General features: G+C 42.6%; 1 protein-coding gene across 1 annotated transcript in view; it reads right to left on the reverse strand.

The window, feature by feature from the left end:
- The window catches only part of LOC138492064 (uncharacterized), a 194896-nt gene extending 171413 nt beyond the window's left edge, over window positions 1–23483 (reverse strand). Inside the window, exon 1 of the mRNA XM_069619018.1 lies at window positions 23062–23483. The gene's annotated coding sequence lies outside the window, so the exon portion shown is untranslated. The remainder of the gene's footprint in view (window positions 1–23061) is intronic.
- Window positions 23484–26289: the final 2806 nt, after the last annotated feature.

The following is a 26289-nucleotide window of genomic DNA, read 5'->3' on the forward strand; positions in this document are numbered from 1 at the left end:
AATGAAGGGTTGGTCTTTGGGAACCAAGGCAATACACAAGGACATGACCTGGAGACATGGTTTGACTATTCCTATAGTTCGCATTTCACCTTCCAGTGACCCCTCTTGTAACATGCCATCCACTTATGGTGACGGCAATAATGTAGTTTCCGCATATTCAACAAAGGAAGACAGGCATGCCTATGGATACATGGGCACAAGCAGCTCTCATGCACCCCTCTGTCTAAACCAGCCCTCTGTGTATATTGAGCCAGTGGCACCATCCACCAGCAGTGCCTTGTTGGTGGCCAGCTGTATCTCTGTTGTTAGTGATAGCCCCGTGGGTGTTGTGTTTTTGAGCAGGTACTGTGCCATGTTGGAAGATACTGCTTCTGCTGTCAGATGTCCATCGGTCTGGCAAAGCTGTACCCCATGTCAGTGGAGGATGCTGTGGTGAAGGACATGCTCCAGCACCGACCTGCCTTCTCGTAGCGGACTGACCGAGTAGTGTGCAGGAAGCAGGAAAGGGGACGGTTACTTATCTTCCGAAAACGAAGCCAGAGGGAAAGTCCCCAAATATTGCAAGCATGGCCTGCCAAATGTGTGAGAGCCGCATAATGTGAACAAGTTGCAGAAGTCTCTTTTACCACCTATTGTGTGGACAAATCCAACCATGCCCAATACTGGAAATTGCAGCACGGTCTTCAACAAAGAGTTGAAAAATGAGTTATGGAGTTAATCAGAGTTAAAGAGGATGATCTGGAATCTATTTCCTGGACCAAATTCACTGTTTCTTATTGTTGGTCTGTGATACGCATAGCACATGGTTGCAAGCTTGCAACTTTCAATACAGTTATAAAATCCTTGGGAGTCAGAAATACAATGGAATGTATTCCACCACTTTTAATATATTTACAATTTTCATCCACAACATGCAAACCACTACCAGTTAGGTATATGTCCCTTATGTCATTCTTCTGTAATGGCCAGGGCGAAAGGGTAGCAAAAAGCACAATGCTTATTTGAAATGGTGGAACTGTGAAGAAAATGCAACAAGCCACCACTGAATCTAATATCTATAGCAACTGAGCTGAATAACGATACAAAAAATGTAATACTTTGAGGGTGATGTGACATGACAGTAACCAACGCCAGATAGTCTATTGAGACTATCATAGTTAGTTCTACAAATATGCCATGTTATCATTTTGGCCTGGGGCTGATGGTTAAAAGCAAACAGAGATTGTCACTTTTTACAGATAGGATTTAGAGATATTGATTACCATAAATGCATTGGCTTTTGTGTTGATAATGCAAACTGATATGCATTTGCAAAATCAGCCCTTATATGCTTTTTTTATTATTTAGTCTGCCATTTATGACCAGCCCAGGCTTTTTCAAAATGTTAGTTATTGGTTCATTGATATATCGCTGATGTTTTTAATTCCTTGGCTTAAAATAAAACTTTGTTGCGAACGCTGAGAACAACTCATGTGCAGTGCATTGTGATGATTTGGTTATAGTCGAACATATGCCAACTGGGCTGCAAAGGGGGGTTACATCAATTCCTACATATTCCAAATACTGGATGTTTAAACTAACATAAATAGGACTAAAGCATGTGTTTTGTGAACAAGATAAAATAATTGCATGTTTAGCTGGTGTCTGTAAGGGAAATTCATAGAAATTAGGAATAACTAACTACCTGTATCTAGGGGCAATGATTAACAAAAAATATTAAATGGATTTCAAAAGTGAAAAAAAACAAAGGAAGCAAATAATGGTTGCTCACAGGCGGTTTAAAATGCAGAATGGAGTTTATAGTGTGACACCATTGATTACTGCATACAAGATGAACATTTCAGCAATGGTGCTGTATGGCTCTGGGGTGGGCCTTTTACAATTAAGTGTGGCTGAAAAAAGGGACAACATGTGCTGGAAATTGACACTTGTCTCACCTAAGTCATAATGGACTTTTCATGCCTGGCGCTTGGATTACTGCCTATAATTATGAAGGCTATTAGTTGAGAGTTAATCCTTCTCATGAGACTACGGCTCTCAAAATCAAGCACTATATTGACACTCTTGAAAGAGACAGTGACAAAAAAAGTATAAGGATGCCACATTTGGAAATCATTGTGGTGTGTTTATATTCTATGTATTCATGTAAATGTATGGATGGGTCCCTAATCACCTTATCCCCAACCAGTCCTACCACTTAAGGAAGGAGGGCACGTTTGTATGAAAAGCAAGTTTATCGTACAATCGTTCGGAGAGGAGCTAAATGACCCTGTCGACCCAAACTAACCCAAGTCTCACCAAACCACATAAATGTACACATTATATACATTTTTGCAAGAGTTAAAACACTTCCATATTGTTTATTACAATCCACCCCCACATGTGATTGGACAAAACCCATACAAATAAATATCATCTTTCTCCAATTCTTCCTATCTCATTGGCCACTTGTTATCTTAACTACCATCTTCAGATCGTTTTCATAGCACACCTCTTCTTGGGATTTGTCTGTGGTAGGTCATGATATCAGCACATGGCTACACATTCATATACAAATATAATTCATTACAGTTCAGAACTGGCCTGAAACCTTTTCACCCTAAATGTAATTGCACATGATTTGCATGGATAATTCATGTAACATGAGGAAACCTGAATAAACAGGTTCTCTTTGAACTGATGATAAATATCTCATCCACCCCAATTTTGCTGGTGTCCCGGGAACATTGTAATCTAAATGACTACCATTTCAGCATGCAAGGCACATCTGAGAATGCAACTGAATTCCCTGGTTATCGATCATGTTGGCCTTCAGCGTCACTTCACCCCAGGTTTATTAATGGTCAAAACAAATGGCCAGGTCCCTCTGCAAATTCCCATGTACTTAAAAAGGAGATGACATCTGCTCTCTGCGGGACTACTAAGCCATAACATTTGACTGTTCAACGGCTGACCATCTGCTTGGTTAATCATTGCTTCTCTTTCAACCTTCAAGCCTGCAAAACTAGTTGAAGTAACTCCGGCTTCTTGGGGGTAAGGTTCAAATGAGCTTTATTATTTACAAGACCCGGTGCCCCGCCTGCATCCATCTGCCTCCCATCTCACTCTTCAACTCCCTCCTCACATTCCGTTCCTAGCGAACCCTCTGATCCCTTTCTAATCTAAACATCCAAGGCACGCAGATGCAAGCTACAAACCTTCCATACAGTACTTGCATATAATACCTATTATAAAACATATAGAATGAACAGACCAGAATACAACACTACCTGCCCCCCTTTTAACTAACTAAATAAACATAGATTAAATGGAAAAAAATAGAAAACAAATTTACAAACTATATATTGCAAAACATAAACACAGAGTTTAAATGGCGTGTGAAAATCTATTGATTCATAACATAGTCCTTGGTCCATACTAGGCGCTTCCCAACTCTCGCACATTGAACAATTCTACTACCATCAACACCACCAGTCTTGTCATTACTTAATTGCTCATTCACTCCAGCATAATTCATGAGCAAATCATCATCTGTTAACCCAAACATTTTACTGCTGTCTTTCCTTCTCATTTGTTCATCCATACCTTCGTTGCCCATCCAATTCCACTTACTCAACCTGTCCATATTCCAAACTGACCCATCTTGAACCCTAACGGCCCTCCTGAACACCTTTCACTGGATCTGAGTATTTAGATTCACCTTTCCTCACTGCACGTCCTTTTCTGATCCTAACAAAATCACCAAGAGCAATTCTTAATCTTTTCTTCTCTACTTGTTCAATCTTGACAATCTTCTTATTCTTCCTATAATTGACCCAAACAGGACTGAGCAATGTGTTTGGCACTCTGCCTCTCATCATTTCGAAAGGAGACTTTCCTGTATCCCTCCTGACATAAACTCTGCTACTCCACACCTTTTCTTTGAGTGTTGCTTCTATAGGCATGTTATTCCTTATCGCCTCTTCAATAGTCTCTACTAAAACTCTATTGCATCTTTCCACTAAACCATTTGTTTGGGGATGATAATACGATGAAAATCTCCAATCAATCTCCAAATGTTCTGTGAACTCTTTCATTTCTCTACTCTTGAATTGTACTCCATTGTCACTTATAACAACTTTAGGGTATCCCTCCCTCCTAAACACTTGCAGCAAAAATCTTATTATTTAATTTGTGTCTACTCTGTAAACTAATGTAACCTCCATCCATCCAGAATAGTAATCGACCAAAACAATCAGGAATTCATTATCTTGCATTATATTTCCATAAGGCCCTATAATGTCGATTCCTATCCTCTCCCAATGGCGTTCCAACCTCAGACATGTTAATAGGCTCTGCCTTGAACCTTTTGCAACTTTTATCACAATTATGGCATGGCCAGCAATCTCTAACAAATCTCTCGACCATTAAATCCATATCAGGACACCAATACTTTGCTCTTACATTGTTTTTTGTTCCTGTAATACCTGGATGTCCTTGATGAGCCTTTTCCACCAGATCCATCCTTAAAGATTGTGGAGGAATTAACTTGTCTCCTCTCAGTAATAAATCATCTTCCACAGAAAATTCATCTCTGGTTTCCCAGAATTTTCTGCACTCAACATCTAACATCCTTTTATCAGGCCAACCTGACTTTGTAAAGTCCATGACTTTAAGCAAAACTTGATCCTTAGAGAGTTCACTAAACCATGCTTCCATTGATGTAACTTCAAATACAGTCGCCACCACTTCAGTATCCTCAGTAGTATTAGTGTCACGATCAACTAACGGTAACCTGGACAAAAAATCAGCTATCAAATTTTTTTTTTCCCGGAACATACTTCACCACAAAATGATAATCTTGTATTCTAAGACTCAATCTGGCTAGCCTGGGAGTAGCTCTGCACATACCACGAACCGTAAGTACCTCCACCAGTGGTTTGTGATCAGTTTATACCACAAATGTATCTCCCCACAAGTATTTTCTGAAGTAATTTATTGCCCAAATACAAGCTAACATTTCTCTTTCAATAACTAAATATCTACCTTCAGTATCTGTAATTGCCATGGACGCGTGATTTATAATGTTTTCTTGACCATCCTCTGTGACTTGAGATAACACCGCCCCTAAACCACTACCACTGGCATCCATGGTAAGTTTAGTCAGTCTTCCAAACACAAAACCCCCTAGTTCTACAGCTCCACAAATTCCTTCCTTCATACATCCAGCGGCAACTTTGCATTCATCATCCCAAATAAATTTCACATCGTTTTTTAGCAATCGCCTCAAAGGTTCAGTAACACTGGCAGAATTCTCTACAAAACTATTGTAATATTCACATAAACCAAGACATGATCTAAGTTCATCTTTTGTGGTGGGATCAGGGGAATCTCTGATTGCTTTCATGGCCTCTACTTTAGGTTTGTAACCTTTTCCATTCACAATGTGTCCTAAATGTTCTACTTCTTTCACTTTAAATGTGCACTTGCTTCGCTCTACTTTCAAACCACTAGCATCCAATCTAGACAATAGTTCTTTCAATCTTTTGTCATGTTCCTCAGAACCTTTGCCATATACAATTATGTCATCTTGATATACTAAAACTCCAACCAATCCTCTTAACACTTGTGTCATGACTCTTTGAAAAACTGCTGCTGCAGAAGCTAACCCAAAGGGCATACGTTTGTATCGATACAAACCAAATGGTGTCACAAAAGCAGTAATGTCTCTGCAGTCTTCTGTAAGAGATATCTGGTGATACGCATTTGACAGGTCTAATGTGGTAAAAGTATTTGCTCCTTCAATACAATTCAACATTTCTGAAATTATTGGCAATGGAAATATGTCCACAATGATGTTCTTATTAACATCTCTCAAATCTACACATATCCTTGGTTTCCCATTTTTCTTTATGGCTACAACAATGGGGCTCACCCATTGTGATGATTCTATTTTCTCAATTACATCCTCTAATTCAAGCCTTCGTAGTTCTTGTTCTACTTTACTGACTAAAGCAAATGGTATTGGTCTGGCTTTAGTGTGTGTCACAGGTATTGCTCCTCGTTTTAGTCTTATTCTATGCGCAAACATTTTTAATAGGCCTAAATTCGCTTGAAAAATATTGTCTGGTCTTGGCTCTGTTTTCTCCAATTTCTGCTGTTCACTATCATTACTTGTTCTTCTTCACACGGATCCAGTCTTATTCGCAGTGCTGCCTGATCTCACCAGCCTATTATATTTACCCCTTTTTCTGCTACATAGACATTTACTTGCGCTTGTCGATCCTTCAACTGAATAATGCTGCAAAACCAACCCTTGAGTTGTATCTTTGAGCCTTCAAATCCACCTGGATTCTTCATATTCGGTGTCTTTAAGTTGCATTTGAGACCCTCTGCTATGAGTTTCTGCCACGTCTTCCTTGTGATAATAGTGTAAGGTGAGCAACTATCCACTTTGACAACTAACTTCCAGTTGTCCAGAATAACCTCACACCTTGGACATTTGAATTCTCCTCCAGGTGGTTCATGAATCATAAAAATCCTTTCTTCATCAGATTCATCTTCCTCTTGTATTGCAGACACCCTCGTCTTACGCCTACAAGCAACTGCAAAGTGTACCTTCATTCCGCAATTTCCACATTTTTTGTCCAGTAGCTGGGCAATTTCTGGAATATGCATAGTGGCCTAACATGCCACAACTGAAACACCTGTCTCCTTCCTTTGTTTGTGGAAACTGACCTTTTGAGTCATTCTTTACCCAGGGCTTCTTACAGTTCACTCTCCCTTCTTTATGTTCTGGTACTCTAGTTCTGTTATTTCTATTTGAGAGATCTTCAAATCATTCTTTTGTGCTTACTGCATTCACCAACCCTTGTTCTTCTGCTTCTTGTGCATTTCTGTTATTGATATGTAGCATGTTTTGAGTAGCTTCTTGCTTTTTACATTTCACTTCTTTTGAACATAACTGGCTGTGTTCAATTCTCGTTGCAATCGCGATTGGTTCTGGCAAAGATGGATTTCCCACTATCCATAATCTGTCTTGTATCAATGAATCTTCCACATGAATAATTATTTGGTCTCTAATGAGCTCATCTAATGTAATATCATGTCCAAAACGGCATGTGCGGGCTAACTGCCTCAAAGCCGACACATACTCTTCTATGTTCGCTTGTTCTTTCTGAACTCTTGTATAAAATTTGTATCTATTAATTGCTACATTCGTTTCTAGTGTATAATATTTGTCTAATTGTCTTAGAGCCCTTTTGTGTTCATCAGTGTCTCCAACTTCATCTCCTATCAGCAAATAGAATGCACAGACCGGAATAAAACACTAGTTATTCCCAAAGGCTCAGAATTCAGCCAGTGACCTCCCAGCTGCAGAGTTTTAATATTTAATTCATTTGTAAAGAAAGCCCAACACATGTACATTTATAAATTCCCTTTATATGTATCTCAATGTGCATGCATGTTTAAGAACTGTTGTTGCTCCACCACGCTACCACCTTCGGAGCTCATAACACCCACCAAATTCCTACCTCCTTGCCAACATTATCTCGCCATGAATGGTAGGAATACCAACTGCCTCCTATCACCAGCTCAATGGATTCAACTATACGGAACACGATCCACAACCACTTGCTCTACTAAATTAAGAAATCATAGACTCAGAACTATAACTGCCTTTCCAACTCCATCTAACAGGACGATTTTGTCTACCTCTACCCATCCTAAGATGAGATTCAAGAGCAGTTCATACAATAGTACCCTATGCAATATCCTTACCAAACTGATAAGTTTGATTCCCCTAACTAGCTCCTTCAACAAGGACACACCTCCTATCAAGGGGGCATTAGTTAATGCCAGATCAATGGTAGCCCATGCCCTAGACATTGCTGACATCATAGTCTCCAACCAACTAGATTTCCTAGCCTAGCTATCACTGAGACCTGACTTCAACCAGCAGTAGGACCAACCTTGTTTCTAGCCATACTGAATAATTACATCTTACTTAGACTAGCTAGAAAAACTTCCAGAGGCGGAGGTATTGCCTTCATTGCCAAAACTAATCTAGGACTTAGGATCCTCCCACAGTGCCCCTTCCCCTCAGGAGAACTCTTATGTGTCAAATTACCTCTATCAGCATCACATACAAAAGATTCACCTCTTGTACAGACCACCTGGCCTTATCTCCACCTTAAAGGAGGACATCACCTCCTTACTCTCTGAAAATACCAAACCTAAATCCAAGATTATAGAATCATGCTCCGTGCTTTTGCAATCACCCACAAGTGCCTCGCCAACATAGCCCCCAAATACCTGTCTGATAAATTCAACAAGCACATTCCAACTCGTACCACCAGATCTGCCCACTCTCACCTCCTCACAATACCTAGGTTCAAACTTAGTACTGCAGGTGGTGCCAGCTTCCAGTATAAACAGCCAAACTCTGGAATTACATTCCCCCATCTTATAGACAAGAGCCCTCCTTCCTGAAAGTCAAATCTAAATTAAAAAAAGTCTCAGCACCAAACCACTCCTTTGAGTACCCCCGCATTAATGTCATTAATTCATTTTCATCTGTATGACCTATTTGTAACCACCAGGTCCTACATATTGCCTTCTTGCTATTGTTATTGCTATTGTTATTGCATATACTAGAGACCATATGTAACCCTGTCTCCAGTTTTGTGTTCCTGTATCTTTTCATGGATGTAACTAAGTCTGTCCAGTGCCCAATTATCTCAGGGTTCGGTGCGCGATACAAATAATGAACGGAAATACAAAAAAAAAAAAAAAAAGGCCTTCACGATATCAATGACAACTCCGTAGCACTTGCTAATACCATTACGGAACTAGGTTTCACCCACTGTATCAATCTGCCTACGCACAACAAAGGCAGAACCTTAGATTGGTTAGCTGATCTTAACTGCGATAGTAATATTCTAGCCAACAAACCTTGTGTCTGGACTGACCATCACCTCATTTCATTTACCCTACCAAATAGCCTTGACCCTAACATGACTAAATCACTAGCTTCCCCGGCTTACACCAGAAATAAACTGAATATAACAGTGTATAATTTTTTAGCACTACTCCTACCCATAACCAATCCCACTTCAAATATCTCAGACCCTATGGTACTAGTCGAATTATACAACCATACCATACAGCAAACTATCAACAAAATAGCCCCCCTCAAAATGCGCAAAGCCAAGCCTCAAGCACATTTTACTTTGTGCTTTACTGCCAACCTCAAAGTACTACATAATAAAAAATGAAAGGTAGAATCACTCTGGAAAATGTTCCCTACAGCATCCAACAAGGAAAATCTCACCAAAATATACTCCAAACTAAAAATGACATGAACAACACCAGCATCAACAATGCTAACTCTAGCACCCGAGAACTCTTTCACATCTTAAGAGAGCTAGAGACCCCTACTCCATCTGCAGAAACCTCCATTAAAGACCGGTCCTGGTGTACCAATGTTCAAACTGCGCTCCTTAATAAAATTTTGCTACTACAAAACAAATTAGAAACTAAAAAAACGTAGTCTGTCCAGGGAACCGCCTGGACTCGAGTCTCAGACGACTCCTGCTAAATCATGCAACCTTTTCAAATTCATCCCAGTCTCCACCAAGAAGTAGTGAACATAATCATAAACATTAAACCGTCCAGATGCCAGGGAGACATTTGCCCAGCACCTATTGTCAAAGAGGCAGCTAGGGCTCTAGCCCCTTGCATTAGCAACCTAATAAACTCCTCCTTTGAAAGATGTACCATCCCCATCAACCTAAAGGAAGCATGGGTCCTCCCTTTAATAAAAAAAAAACAACCTTGACCCCAACTTCCCCACCAATTACAGACCTATAACTACCGTACCATTTCTCTTGAACATTCTAGACAGAGCGGCCTATTTTACAAATTCAGACTCATCTCGAACCTAACAAAGTCCTTGGGCTTCGCCAGTCAGGCCTCAGACCCAAACACGGAACAGAATCAGCCTTACTAGATTTAAAAAACCAAATGGACGACTTAAAGGACAAAGGCAAGCTAGCGCTCCTTCTGCTTTTAGACCTTTCAGCTGGTTTTGATTTAGTGAATCACAGTGTACTTTGCAAGCACCTAACATCAGTTGCTTTCTTCTCTGACAAATCCACTGCATGGATCCAATCCTTTTCAGACAACAGAACCATGAGGGTTTTCTCACCAACTGCCTCAGCTAAGCTGGCACCAGTCACCTGTCGAGTACCTCAAGGCTCATGTGTGTCTCCTACGATGTATAACATTTTCACCAAGCCACATTTCGATGATCTTGACCATTTGGGTGTCACCTACGCTAACTATGCAGATAACACCAGGATTATCATCCCCATCTCAGGTGATCATGACACAGATTCATCCTTGCTCAATAAAATCTGTCTCATTATCCAAGCCTGGATGGCCACCAACGGTCTTTGCCTCAATGACAAAAAGACAGAGTTACTACTCATTGGCTCCACGGCTAGACTAAACAACCTAAGTAACCAATACAAAGCCTTCACTATAGACGGCATCAACATAAATGTATACAAGGAGGTAAAAACCTTGGGCTTCTATCTGGACTCAGCTCTTACCTTAAAGAGACAAGTAAATGCCACTTCATCTGCCATAGCGTACACCTGTAAACTCGAAGCCTGTAAACCTTTTATCTCGACACCAAGCTGTATAACGTTAGAAAGAGCATTAATCTTATCCAAACTAGATTATTGCAATGCCCTTTACTTAGGGCCTAGCAAGTATAACACTAAAAAACTCCAAATACTCCAGAACAATGCGCTAAGATCGGCCCTCAATCTCCCTAGATCACAGCATATCTCAGCTATAAGACACAACACACAATGGCTATCAGTCAAGAATAGAATTAATTTAAAAACCTTATCCCTCACGTACAAATGCCTCTCAAACTCTGCCCCGGATTATCTGGCATGCAAAGACACTAGAAACACTTCTGACCGACCTACCAGATCCAGTCATGTCCACTGCCTCAAAGCCCTAAGATTCAATCTTCAGAATGCTGGCGGTAGTATCTTTCCTGTGCTTGCGTCTAAACTTTGGAAGACCTTGCCGGTTGAACTAAGATCTGAAGTGTCCTATTTAAGCTTCAGCAAAAATAAAAAAATATGGCTCTTCTTGCAAGAAACTTAACTGCTGCAGTACTACCTCCTCTGTGAATATCTGTAAAGTACTCTTTTTCAGCTCTGTAAATATCTGTAATGTACTCTGCCAGCTACTGTACCTGATGTTTTTAACTATGTATCCTATGTAATGCGCCCTGATACCCCAGGGTATGGCGCGCTATATAAATAAAGAAACAAACAATGACTTCTTCAAGACAGGCCCCCCTTCTTTGCAGGCACATTATGAAACTCCTCGCTGCCAGCTTCTGGGCACTCGGGAGCACATTATGTCTAAATCGTGTTTATATTCCATTTTGCGGTTTTAGCATTTTATCCTTCTACACATGTGCAAATCTAATATGTATCAACTTTAAACAAAAAGTAACATATCCCATTCATATTTAACTGCTCGGGATACATATGAAATTGCAACATTGTGCACAGTTCGCCGCAACCCCAGTCACAAATATGGCATGTGCAACATGAACCCTATCGTTGGGACCTTTCCTGACCATCCCATCATAAATCAAGACAATAAGCTTTATCCCTCTAAAATGATTATTACACAAAATGTATGCCATGGGGAACAGGCCCAAAGGGTGATCTATTTTTATAAAGAAAGTGTGTGGAGAGGCCATGTGAGAAAAATCCCAAAGCAATGAGTGATTTCCCAAGTACATAGGGGCGTCTGCTTGTCCAAAGTGGTGCAGGGAGTGTATGCCCATGTATTGCAGTCTGCTACAGAGCTGTGAGGGTCATTGGGGCATGAATACAATTCTGAGTATGAGTAGGATGTGTCAATTGTGTTCTAATCCTCTAAAGACAGAAAATATATAGCATGTACAGAGAGACTATGAAGCCTATGTGGGGATTGGCAAAGTTAGAGCTTGCAGTATGTCTAAAATTGAAGGGTAAATGTCTTTGTAGGTATTCTGATTTAATTATGGCAAATTACATGAAAATATGAATTGCCCTATGTTTTGGGTATTAAAATTAGAAATTGTTAGGTATTACTGAAGCAACAATTGGTAAAATGAAGATTAAATTAACTGAATGTAAAAGGTTGGTTTTTATAATATATGAATTTCATATTTATAAAAGGTTTGTATAAAGCATGCTAAAGGCAAAAATAAAAAAACAAGAAAGAATCTACTATTCAGATGTTTGCCATTTTGAAAAAGCATTGCAAAGCAGCTAATGGTGTAAAACATGAAAATGCACGACTGCAAATTATAGCAGTTGAAACTCGCTGGAATACAAAATTAGATCATGTTGCCTGAGGAAATGTGACTGACTCATAATGTGCGCACAAGCATGAAAGACACTACACCTAAAAATCAGATGTGCTTCAGTGCAGGGTGAACTTCTGCATACTCTCAAACTCCAGCTTTCATGTAGCAGGGAGTCAAGTGGCAGAAAATGCTTATCTTATATTGGCTACTCTCATTTCAAAGGGGAGAATTGAAAAAACTGGCTGTGGTACTCTCTGCCATTTGTGAAGGGGGTTCTCTGTGCATTAATGTAGTGGTAAAATAGCAGGAGAAGGTCCAGAGGAAGCACCATTGTGAGAGGGCTGCCGTAGAGTTCTTCTTGGTCCATCCCAGACCCATGCATGGTATCGCATCATTGGTACTGCAAAGATGTGGCAACCAACGTTGCAGTGGCCTCAGCCTTTTGCCAGAACAGTTTTCTTGCACTGAGCACGGGTAGCAGGATGCTCTCATTCTTTTCCCTTTATGAAGAACTTCAACGATTTGGATTTTGAGGCTTGGCCAAGATCAAATGTCCATCTACACTCATTTGGCAGATCAGGGGGAGCAAAACATCAGCGCTTTGCAGCTACACCTCCAGCTCCATCTGGTTTTGGTGGAGCTAATGCTGTTGCAGCCGAACGCTGATGTAGATTGAGTAGGAAGACAAAACAGGAGGCAGATAGAGGCATTACAAGTCGATTTTAGAGGTACTAAAGCATAGGCCGCAACACCGACAAGATGTGCTGAAAAATTGTCTAGACAGGGATTATGGTAGCATGAAATGGCAAGAATAGACAGATTTGTGTAATTTTGGAAATAAATACAATCGAGCTGATCTAGACGTGTGAAATACGTGTAAGAAAGAGAGAGGTCAAAGATGACACCAAGATTCTGTGTTGATGTTGAAAAAAGATGAAAAGGAGGGAAGAAAATCGAAACAAGTGAGGGAGTAATGAGGGATTTGAGGAAAAAAAAATATAGAACATCTGTTTTTGAAAGATTAAGGTGGAGTAAGTGAGACAGCATCCAAGTCTGGAGACTTGAAAGACAAGAGGAGAGGGTAGAATGAAGAGAATCAGATAAAGAGGAAAAATAAACAAAAATCCCTGTCACATTGGTGCAAAAGTGGCATGATAGATCAAAAGAGCGGGTCATATTAGAAAAGGGTACTGTAGAAAGTTAGAAAAATAAAGGTCCTAATATAGAGCCTTGGAGCACACTATAGCAGAGAGGTAGGGCAGCCGAGGATTGCACTGCCCAAGAGACTGAGTACGTCCAGTCTGAAAGTTCAGAGGAGATCCATTAGAGAACGGTCCCTGAGAATCCTAGAGTAGAAAGAATAGATCGAAGAATAGAGTAATCCACTTTATCAAACTCATCGGAAAGGTTTAACAGTACACACACGGATGGGAGTTTAGGATGCTGAGCTGAAAGCAAAGAGTCAGTGACACCGAAGAAGCACAATTTTATTTATTGAAGTGGGCGAAACCGTGACTAATGAGTAGTGAATAGTACTAGTCAATAAACTACACTTTCAAAGATTTTAGAAAGGAAACACAAAAGGGAGATAGAATGAAAATTAGGCAGTATAGAAGGATCGAGAGATGGTTTCTTCAAAATGGGGATAATGGTGGCATGATTATACTCTGAAGGAAAGATTTCAGATCATAAGGAAAGATTACAAAGAACAGTTACGTTTGTAATCATCAGAAAATAGACTGAAATTATTACAGATGGGAGAGGATCCATAGGCAGAGCAATGGTTAAGGAAAAGCCCCATCTCAGTGTCTGAGTCTGGAGAAAAAGAGTGTAAATATTGGGCAGAAGGAGTCACCAAAGCTGAAGTAGAGGCCACAGGTGGTATTTTAGATGTAAAATATGAGGCAAAATCAGAAGCTGTCAGCACAGATGAGACAGAAGGATCTGCAGGAGGCTGGGATAGCAACTGGTTGATAATCTGGAGAATGTAATGTGCTCTCTCACACTGTGTGCCATCGTTAGCACTTTGTCGAATGTGGGATTGCAACATTTTTCCGGCACGTCACATTTCTGCATCCTTATAATAGAGAGTCTCTCAACATTATTTCTATGGTTGACACAAAGTGGCAGCTATTAATAAGGGAGGAATCCTGGTAGTCACTAGTCCACTATAAAAAAGTGGAAAAAGTGTCTACTTTGTCTATACCCGGGAAGGGAAACACATTAAATTATATATGAGACAGAGCTCAAAGAACAGGTTGCACGTTCCAAGAACGGTTTACAAGGAAACCCAAATACAAATTTTAATTTCATACATATTGAAAATTAGTAAAATACACAATTAATAAAAATCATTACACAAATGCTCAACACAACCAATAAATGTCTTACTGGATCATTACATAAAAAACAAAGGATTTCGTCATTAACACTCAACTGTTTGATTAACAAAGAAGTGAAAAATGCATTCAACATATAACTGGTATTGCATCAGTTTCTGATCACTGTTGGATAACAAGAGTTGTTCTTTCCCTGTTTCAATCCAGAAAAATGTTTCGACATGTTTCAGTTCCCAGGGAGTTACTCATAGAACATTCATCAGGAGGTTTGTCATAATCACGAAAATCCCAATTAAAAGTCAATAGCTTCGTAAGAGAAAAAGTGTTGTGTACAAGTGCAACCTTGCGTGGTGCTCGTGGGGGCTCACAAAGTAGGTTGCTCAAGTTGAAGAAGGCTGCCAACTAGCTTTTCACCTGCAACTGTATGTCTGGTGTAAAGAAACAGATATCGATAACGGGTTGTGAGTTCACTTTAAGTTTCTCCCCTCCGGCAGTATTTACTCTTGGAATAAGGGTTTCACCTCCAAAGTGGGCAGGAACTGGCACTCCCACCATGGGCTCTCAGGTCTCTAGTGATAGAGGTACTGGTTGCATCAATAGCCGACACAGTGCGGCTTGTCACTCATCGAGTGTTAGTTTCGGGACTAAGTAATAAAACGTCCACTTGGTACGTGGATGACAGGGCCTCGGCAGAGAGGACACAAAGTGGCAGCCTTTTGCTAGTTTCTTTAGGGCAGTGAGGTAGTCCTCTGTCTGCTTATGTGTCCCTTGTTTTCTTTCCCAGCAGTGCAGTCTTTGTCCTAATACGTTCCGTCTGTTTTCAGATCTTTTGGTCAGTCTCCTCAATGCTTCTTCGCATCGACTTTTCTAGTCCGAGACATCCCCTACTTTTTCTACAGGCAATGTTAGTAATATTAATTTCCCTTCTATTCCCAAAGCATTTACAAGAGGAGGAGGATGTGAAGATAGTGTTCTAATAAGAGTAGTATGGCAGTGTTTTAGCTAGAAAAGCGAGGCCATCGTAATGTGAATGCAAGGAAAGATAGTGAGATCTTTAGGAAGTTGGGATTTTTTCCTCGTGCACTCTGCTGGACAGAGTCTAGTGCAGTGAGATCCAAGAGAAGGAGGCATCCAAGGCAGAGGTTTCTTCCGAGAAGGAAAAAATAGCTTATGTGGGTAAAGAGAATGCAAAGGAGCACGAATAGTAGAAGTGAGAGCAGATGTATCTTCAATAATCTTCAGGGATTTAAATGTTGAGAGAGATGAATAAACTGAAGAGATGTATTTAGAAGAGTCAAAAAAGCACAAATCACTGTGTAAAAAAGTAGTAGATGGCTGGGTACAAATGAGAGAGATATCCAGGAATCAAACAGCAGAAGGAGACCGAACATAAAAGGCGGCGATGAGATTTCCAGTGAAGAATCAAGAGGAGTAAAAATAATATCAAGCGAGCAGGTGGAGGATGAAGCAGAGGATGCTAGAAGTTTACGTAATCCTATGATAATAAGGAAATATTAACGGGTCACTCTGCAGACAAACCTCAGTGACCCCACCCCCAGGCAAATTCATTAGCCTCTTTATGGCCCATATCACCTCCCCCAATATCACAGGATGTACAGCGTCAGGCCCTTTCAACCTTTTCAGGGGAACCCCAGTAACTGCCTCTGTGTTGACAGTCAGCTTTCTTATGACATGGCAATATGCACCTGTCTTTCAGGGCTTTAAACGTGCTGTTTTGCAGTGCACGCATTACAAGCTGAATTTGCTAGAGTCCTTTAGGGCACCGCACAAATGGGGCCTCTGCAATACCTTTATACTCCGGTTTATCATTATTAGCACCTCAATGACACAGAAGTAATTGCTTCTCAGTGGAAGTTTAGCATTTCAGCTCCCTGGTGGCTGGCTGGCGCGTCATAATTGTTGGCTATTAAACTCCTGGCTGTATTTCTTTGTCTTCATTGGCATGCTGTCTGCTGGTGCCTCAGACTGTTCTTCGCTCTAAGCAAGGGGGGGGCAACCATCATGTTAAAATTGCCCCCACAAGGCTAACACCTCGTCAGCCGGCCATGCAATTGCTTAAGTGTCCCTGCGGCCCTGTGATCTGACAACTTTTTCTATGTATAGGCCACAGCCCCCTGACCAACAGAAGGGAGGGAAAATAGAGGGCCACGGGGGTTAGGTGCAGGGGGCAAGCAAAAGATGCTTGGACTAAAAGGGGTCAGCGTCTGTTTGGCGCTGTTGCCCATGGTTGCCAGGACAACAAAGGAGTAGCCAAGAGTAGAGGAGGTAAGGTGTGAGGGAAAGCAGCAGGGGGACAGAGAGGCCTGCCATGTGTCCAGGGGAAAATGCCAGTTGTTTTGAGCAGCCAAGTAGAAAAGAGGAAAAAACAAATGGGGATGATGTCCAGCTTCCATAAACCCGAAAGAAGGACTTGTCTAACAAAGAGCAAGGACAAGCTCTAAACATAAAAGAAGGACCTGCCGACAGAGCTCAAGGAACATTTGAGAGGCAACTAACAAAGAGCAAGGACGAGCTCTGAAAAAACAGTAGGGCTGGTGGAGGGCTTTACTCCCCTAAGACATGAGGTGTCCAACCAAAAGCACACCTTGTTGATTCTATGTCAAGACTCAGAGCCTCTGATTATGCTCAGTTATTCTCTTCTCGAGCAGCAAATAACAAAACAAACATTATGAAAAACAATAACTAACAATGAACCACAATTCCCAGGAAGTAGTCCGTTCATAAGTCTATTAAAACCATGTGTCTTTTCCAGTCCAATCACAATACACCTTTCCTCATAAACGCTGACAACCTCATTTCTTCTTCCTCGTTCTTTGTTGCTCAAGCAGCAGAGCTAAGTACTTTTCATTTTATTAATACGATTGGTGCGAGTATGTTTATTGGTGTAGTCAGTACACGCGCATAGAGATTGATCATAAAACGCTTAGCGCGTCAGGGGGGACTCGATGGAGCATATCTGCACTAGTGACAGGAACGCGACAGGGCTTTATGCACCGACGTTCATATACCTCGTTAGGAGGCACTCTTCCACGAAAGTTCGCAACGGGGCTTCTGGGGTTCCGGTGCCAGTGCGAACTTCCGTGGGAGAGAGACTAGGAGCAAATTTACGAGCGCATTGTTATAAAGAATAAAAGTGTGAAAGAGCCATCAGATTCACACGGCATACGCTGCAAGGTGATATTAGTCGGCGTGCAGAACACAGGGAAGAGAACAGACGCCACATAGTGGCCGATAAGCAGCACCGCAGGCAAAAATCTGTCACAGCTGCAATTCAGACACAGCATATAAATATATCCAAAAATCATTTAAAGACGGGCACAGTCCCAGGCAAAACCGCAAAGAAAAGTGTATATAATTTGACGGGGGCAGCCCAAGATAATCTGCATTGATAAAATACACGGCACAACCGCATTAATGAGTGGATACTCAGAAGACTCAGAGGGACCTCACGTTAGTGATCTACGACTAAGTCAGGCGGTACAAAGAATGGATAGTGGTGGTAGGCTCCACAGGAGAGAGGAAAGGGGCATAATGGAGGACCTGGCAGCTTTATCTCAGAGTATCACTGACCGGAGTAAAGCACGCAGGGACAGAGGGGGAAGAAAGACGAAAACCCGCAGGGCGCGTAGCGCCCAGACCCCCCCGGGTTCACCACAGAGGTACAAAACTGGCAATAGAAAGGCGAGGTCGCGAGACAAATATGATTATAGTTCAGATGACACATCTGATGAGGACTGCAGGAACAGTAGCAAATCAGACGACCACAGCTCGGAAGAATATCAGACCTCCTCAACAAGTGAAAGGCGAGAGCCCAGAAACAAGAAAGCCAGAAAGGAGGATGAGGGGCCACGGGAAGATGAATTTGACCCGGATGAGTTGGTGCACCCAAGGTCAAACGAAAAGGAACCTCCAGAGAATATAACTGAATATATAAGGAAGAGGCTCTGAGCACTGCTAAGCAAGCAAGCCCGAAATAAATTAAGGTCTGAATGCCCTAGACCCAGGGTGCCGCATGCGGTGGCAAAGACACCCAAGATCGATGAAAGAATGCTAACCTTCCTGGAGAGGTACGGCAGAGATGTAAAAAAGGGCATAGACGGGTCTTGGAGGTCCTGCCAAGACAAATTATTGGACATGTTGGCTCCCATCACAGGGATATGGCAGCTTGCGGAATAGCCAAGCAAAAGAAATAAGCCATTGACCCAGAGAGTATTGCAAGCTGGGCCCAGAGAACATTATGTCTACTGGGTAATGCAAATACTGCAATAGCAACAGAAAGAAGGAGATCCATCTTGATGAAAATAGACTCCAGATTAGGAGAATTGGGCACATCAGAACAAGTGACAGCGGCCAAATGAAAATTATTTGGAGAATTCTTTATAAAAGACCTGGCTAAGTTCGCCAATAGGAAGATTTTTGACAAGGCTGGAAGAGGAAAGGGCCGCTCGTCCAGCCGCTATGAGTACCACAGGTCCTACAGTGACAGCTATCACTGAAAGGAAGAGGAGGACCGAAGGGTAAACCCTTTCTTTCCTTCCAGAGGAAGAGGCAGAGGTAGAGGCTGCAGAGGAAGTGGCAGACAGCAGCATCAGAATGCCACAGGTGAGGAGAAAAAGCTCTCTAGCGAAAGAGTTAGAACCAGGCATATCTCCAGTGGGAGAGAGAGTGAAGCTGCACACGAAAAAATTGGGGGAGATATCCTCAGATGCTTGGGTAATTCAGACGGTTCAAGGGTTTCAGTTTGAATTCTAGCAAGACCCGATCCAAGAGGTTATAACCAAACAGATAAGGTTCAGCAGGGAGACGAAGAACTGCTAGTCAGAGAAGTAGAACTGCTAAAAATAAAAAAAAGCAATCGCCCGGCCACAGAGGGCCAGAAAGGCTTCATAAACAACCTGTTTTTAGTAAAAGGCAAGCACAAAGTGAGACCGGTGATACACCTCAGGGGTCTAAATTATGTTCTCATATACAGACACTTCAAAATGGAAGGGATTCTGCTGCTAAGGGACATCCTACAGAAAGGGGATTGGTCAGTGAGAATAGACCTCAGGGACCCCTATCTAACAATACCGATTCATCAGACTCAGAGGAGGCTACTGCAGTTCCTCTGGAAAGGAGTGAAATGGGAATTCACGAGCTTGCTGTTCGGTCTAGCATCAGCACCCTGGTGCTTCACCAAACTATTGAAACCAGTGGTAGGTCACCTCAGAGAAGAGGGAACCAGATTGATTATATACCTGGACGATATCTGCCTAATGTGCCAGGACAGGGAGGCTCTGGTGGAACAGATTCAGAGAAAAATAGATTTACTTCAGCAGTTAGGATTTCTAATAAACTGGGAGAAGTCAGAACTGGAACCAACCCAGTCAATGGAATTTTTGGGATTCATCCTAGAGACAGTTCAGGTCACACTCAGATTACTTTTGGGAAGGTGAACTCCATCAAGAAAGAAATAAAGAATTTAATGACAAGACAGGTGATTTCTCTGAGGGAGATAGCCAGGTTGGTAGGGTGTCTGTCATCATCGATACAAGCAATTTTTCCAGGACCACTGCATTACAGAGCATTGCAGAGGTTGAAGATAGAACATGTCAGGAAGGGTCTATTTCATGAGCAGAAAGTGCCCATGTCACAGGAAGTGAGAACGGAACTAGAATGGTGGTTTTACCACATGGAGGCATGGAATGGCAGGGTGATATTTGGCTCCTCCCCGGACCTGATAATAGAATCGGACGCCAGCCGATGGGGCTGGGGAGCCAGGTGCGGCGAACAGTCGACCGGGGGGAGATGGTCGAGCAAGGAATTGGGCCTCCATATCAATTGCCTAGCGGTGTCCTTCGCAGTCCCTTGTTGGACACAAGAAGGAGCGAGATGTGCCATATTACTCAAGATGGACAACGTCTCAGCAGTCAGGTACATAAACCGGCTGGGTGGGACGAGATCCAGGATGCTGGCAGAGATAGCCAAGGAATTTTGGCACCTATGTCTCCAGAGAGGAGTCAGCGGGGGAGCACAACCAGGTGGCAGGCTGGAATTCGAGATATCTGAGGGACTCCAGCGATTGGCAGCTGGAGGAATCAGTATTCCAGGAGATTATGCATCTGAGAGGTCTGTGTCAAAAAAATCTGTTCGCTTCGAGGTTGAACAAGAAGATCTCCAGATTTTTCAGCTGGAGACCAGGCCTAGAAGCGGCGGCAACAGATGCATTTCTCTGGGTCTGGGGACCAGCGAAGGAATACGCTTTCCCGCCATTCGCCATGATAGCACGAAGGGTCAGACATGGTTCCCAGACCTACTGGAGATGTCATACGATTTGCCAATTCTATTACCACAGAGACAGGACATAGTCTAAGGCCGAACTGGAGAACTTCACCCGCTGGTGCAATCAGGGAACCTGAACCTGATAGCATGGGCGATTTAAGGAAATCCTGGGCCAAGCCAGGTCTTTCAGGGACAGCTCAAGAGTGTATCAGAGAGTCATGGGCCCCGGGGACCGGGAAGGCTTACAGAGTGGCATGGCAAAAATTGAACAATTGGTGTATGGAGAGGAAGGTTCTCCCATATGAACTGATGTAATTCACGTAGTGAATTTTCTAGCAGGCCAGGCAGCACAGGCTAAAGCATATAGAACAATTAACACATACAGATCAGCGATATCTGTAGGGCACTAGCACATAGAAGCAAAACCAATAGGTGAACACACATTGATATGCAGATTATTAAAAGGAGTCAGGTGCATGAGACCACCGGTGCCAAGGTATTCACGTGTCTGGGACGTGAGTGTGGTCTTGAGGATGTTCGAGTCCTGGCCGGACAACGAGAACCTATCTAGGAAAGCTCTTTTGGTGAAATTAACTACTTTGTTATGCTTAATCTCTTGTAAGAGAGTGTCAGAGATCAAGTCATTAGAGACGGTCAAGAAATCTTTTTCTCCTGCAGGTATTATATTTGACATAGGAAAGAGGACAAAGACAGGTATTAATACTATACAGTATATGGCTTTCCCTGAAAGGCTCATATTATGCCCAGTTAGGTGTCTGAAAGCTTATGAGGCCATGGCAAATCGGGTGAGACCCACAGGTGAATCTCAGCTGTTGATAGTGGTCAGAAAATCCTTTAAAGCAGTAGCGACAGCCACGTTGGCTAGATGTGTGAGATGGTGCATGGCAGAAGCAGGCATTGACATAGGTCAATTTGGAGCACATTCTACGGGGCTCGCCTGGTGGATATTTTGAAGGCTGCAGACTGATCAAACAAAACAACATTTAAGAATTTCTATTTTAGACCAGTAGACCAGATAGCGTTGTTGGTGGTAAGTAAGCTTTAAACAAGCATAATCAGAGCCTCCGAGTCTTGACATAGAATACAGATTTTCAACACATTCGTTACAGAAAGTCATGATTCTATTAAAGACTCGGAGGAGAAAGATTATTCCACACATTCAATCGCTGTAATGTATGAATGATAACAAGATATATATCTAAAGATAGTTATTATTTTGGAAATTGCCCACCCGTTCAGGAAGAGATATTTCATGGAATTTATAATTTTTTGACAGGAACAGAGAATAAGACAACGGCCTCGTGAGGAAGGTTCAAGTTAAGAGATAAGAGAAGTCATCTACCGGTTGGGGCGCAGGTTCGATCAAAGTTCGATCAGCGGCAGAAAGAGGAAGAAGAATGGAGGTTGTCAGTGTTTATGAGGAAAGGTGTATTGTGATTGGACTGGAAAAGACACATGGTTTTAATAGACTTGTGAAAAACAGACTACAAGTTCACTGCGGTTCCTGGGAATTGTAGTTCATTGTTAGTTATTGTTTTTCATAATGTTTATTTGGTTATTGCTGCTAGAGAAGTAAAGAGAAGAATTGAGCATAATCTTTCGCCTACAAGTCTTTAATAGAATCATGACTTTCTGTAACGAATGTGTTGAAAATCTGTATTTTGTGGGCTTCTGAACATTGTTGTAAATAATAAAAGCCTGCGGCCAATTTTTATTCCACACAAAAGAAGTACAGATTGTTTTGTTAGGTTTTGGTATGTAAGTCCAAAGACCAAGGGTGTCTGCGCTAGTATCCTAACACAACTGGCAGTTTGTGTTGGAGAAACAGAAAACAAAATCTCTATTTTCGAAGCTAGATGGCTCACGCTAAAAATGTCGGGCACTTTTTTTCGACAGTCACGCCATGATTTGGTCGGTACAAACGAGTTTTTGTATTCTGCTGCAGCATAGCATCTGAATTATTGTATTACTGTATTCATTCCTTTTCAGAAATGACTTTTTATCCGATTTCTTCAGAAAAATGTGCTATAACGTGCAACATCATCTTACCTGCCGCACTGCACACGCCTGCTGCCAGCTCTCACAGCCCTGTGCGCCTCCTCTCTCTTTATAGGACCCTCAGACACCTTCTCACGTCCCCGCTTCCCAGTGGAATGTATCGTATACTTGGTAGGTGCACGTTTCCGTAGGAGTAAAAACAGCTGCAACGCCTATAAAAGCTGTGCCCATCCTGCAGGGTGCACTCGCTTTCCGCGCGTTTCCTTGTTCGGGCAGATCTAATGCGCACTTGCAGGGATGCCCGCCCTCTTCCCCTGTGATGTAACCTATGTGGAAACCAGCTGAATTCCCCATACGTCAACGTCGTATCAGTCGTACCATATGCATTTTAGACTCGAGCTTTATCATTTTCATCAACCCCCTAGCAGTGGCCTTTTAGAAACCTCCCGACCCCTTTGTGTAACCGAATATGCTCCTCCCCAGTCAGGGGTGGAGCTCGGCATGGGGTTGGCACCTCATCAGCACTGCCGCCTTTTGCAGACACACCACCTTGCCATGGAATCGGTTTCCAGCAATAGCGTAATTTTGGAAAATCACGTCGTTATGAAATGTAATCTGTTGCAGCTCTTTGGAGACAGGGGGATGTTGCTGACACGGTCGCCACCCGACTGCGGATGTTGTATAATATTTGGTATCCCATACATTTGACGTGTACCTTTTCGGAGACACTACCCTGACACGTGAGTTATTCTTTTTCAGCATTATCCGTCCACCTTTTAGAGGCACAGCCCATTCATTATGCATACATGCCAACATTCTGTGACCAAAAATCTGTAGGAATCTTAAGTTTCAAAAATAGTCAGGCGAGGAGGTAATGATAGGAATAGGGTGAGTCAGCAGCCCATTGTCATTGAATGAGCCTTCCGCCGCGGGTGCATTCAATGACAATGAGGCGCCTGCCACGCCTTCTGCCATCACGCCAGCTAGGGGGAGCCCTTGAAAGACTCGCCCTAGTTAACGTGGTGGGGGGCTAATGGCGCCTTTTGTGAAAGGCACCCGCGGCGGAGGGGCACCCTTAGCCCACCGCCGTGGGCGCCTTTTACATCAAAGGCCTGCATGCTGCGTCTTCTCCTGCTACGGCCTGCATGCTGCGTCTTCTCCCGTTACGCCAGCTCGGGGAAGTCCTTGAAAGACTCCCCCGAGCTGGCATGGTGGGGGGGCTAATCGCGCCTTTTGCCAAAGGCACCTGCGGTGGAGGGGCGCTTTTACCCCACCGCCGTGGGTGCCTTTGACATTAAAAGCCTGCATGCTTCTCCCCCGAGCTGGCATGGACAAAAAAAATAAAAAATGTTAAAAAAAAATTATATATATATATTTTTTTTTTACAAAAAAAGTTCGGTATTTGGTGTCAAGAAATAGGTAGGCGGTAGGACTGCTTAAAAAGTGGTATCCTACTGCCTAAATTGGTAGGGTTGGCAAGTATGCATTATGTGGCTGACTCCACCCCATTTCTACTAGTGTTTCCCCAGTAACACAAATTACTGACTTCAAATTGCAAAGCACTCAATGGCCGCAAATACGTTCCAATTTCTTTATAAAACGATTGTTTGGAAGTGAAGGGAGATGGAACGATATCCACACCTGTGTTGTTTAATAAAAGGACACATTTGTGTATGTAGTACTATGTATTCAGTGGGAAAAGAACGCTAAGGTAGGAGGGGTGGGGCGGCTCAGCGCGGCGCTGTGATTCACATTTTTGGGAGTGTGGCCTAGAAAAGGTCTGACACACCATCAAATCCCAAAGCCTTTAAAAGGGGTGGGGCAGGCGGCCACCAGGGAGCGCGCAGATGGTGGAAGCCTAACTGTGATGTTCGAGAGCCACAGGGACAAATTGGGCTGAGAGCCAGAGTCGGCCGGTTAACCATGAGTCACCCGAAAAAAGAGTATTCTATAAACATTGGAAAAGGGGGGATCCATAATACTGACTGTGATATAAAAAGAGATCTGAGCCTGGCTGATGGGTATTTCAGGGTGAGACACCCGAATTTAATACTCGAAAGAGGAGAGGAACTTTGTGTTTATTTTGTTCTTATACATCAGGTCCTCTGAGTCAAGAGACTTTGGTAAAGCAAAGATAATTGCAGCACAGAAGGCCCTGATGCTGATAATGGACCTGTGTCCTTGTGCCGAAGAAGCCAGAGTGTGTGCTTTGCTCGAGTGAACCACCTTGTCCCGTACTGAAAGCGTGGGGAAGGGAAGCCAATGGCCTGAACATCCTGACATATCATTTTGTGAACAGCTCTTTCTTTTTCATGAACACTACCCCTCACTATGTATGCTTAGCGGTAAGCATTGGCTATAGTTTGTTTTTAGTATAGGCCATTTTATTGTGATGAGACTCCACTAGGACTGCATTATTATTATTTTGATGGTCGTAGCTTGCTCCCATCTGTAGACTTAGGTTTAGATAGGCATTTATCACACCCTTGTTAAAGCTCAATAAACACCCTTGAACTGTGGTCACTTGTGTGTGTCTTACTGTTGATACCATGCCGTCCTTACAGTAAGCACATTTAGAGAGTAGGGGGTGCACATAATGAAGTGTTAGCGACCACCTTAGTGTATGCATTAGAAGCTATATGGTAGATGCGGGTGCAAACGCCATCTTGGTAAGTGGCAGCCATCTTAGAAGTACCCACACGGGCAGCAAACATAATTTTATGTGTTAAGATTAGATTCCCTTGCATGAGCACGAACATCCCCCCAATCCGGCCAGGTCTCACAGAGTCCACAAAATCCTCCATTGTTCTAAGAAAGTTACAGGCCCTTGCGCCCTGCGCCCTGCAAGGTCGTGAGAACAGAGCAGAGTGCCTCTTGTCAGCACCATCCCACAGGACAGATAGCTAAGCCCTCCTGCCCACAACAATCCCCACATGAGAAATACAGCTTTGCCATGTTTTCATCTTATGACCCCCGCATGCCATGATACTGTCCAAACCCAGACAACTGACCATAAAACCTTTACACCCCTCGATCGACCACTAAGATCAGAAGACAAGGCTATCACCCCTTCCGAAATAGGTCACATGATTAGTGCTGCGTGGTGCAGTGTAGCATATAAATGAAAGCCTAAAATTAAGGTGGAGGACCTTGGGAGTTGCTGATCTGTCTGGGTGCTTGTTACAGTGATAAAATAATATTGTTTGTGTTAGGAGCCAATTAAGCGGTAGGCCAACTTCACTTCGGACGATGAGCCCAGCAGCACCCATGTGGACAAGA

Source organism: Ambystoma mexicanum, chromosome 10, assembly GCF_040938575.1.
Source record: "Ambystoma mexicanum isolate Mex_15411 chromosome 10, UKY_AmexF1_1, whole genome shotgun sequence".
NCBI classification, from domain to species: Eukaryota; Metazoa; Chordata; class Amphibia; order Caudata; family Ambystomatidae; genus Ambystoma; species Ambystoma mexicanum.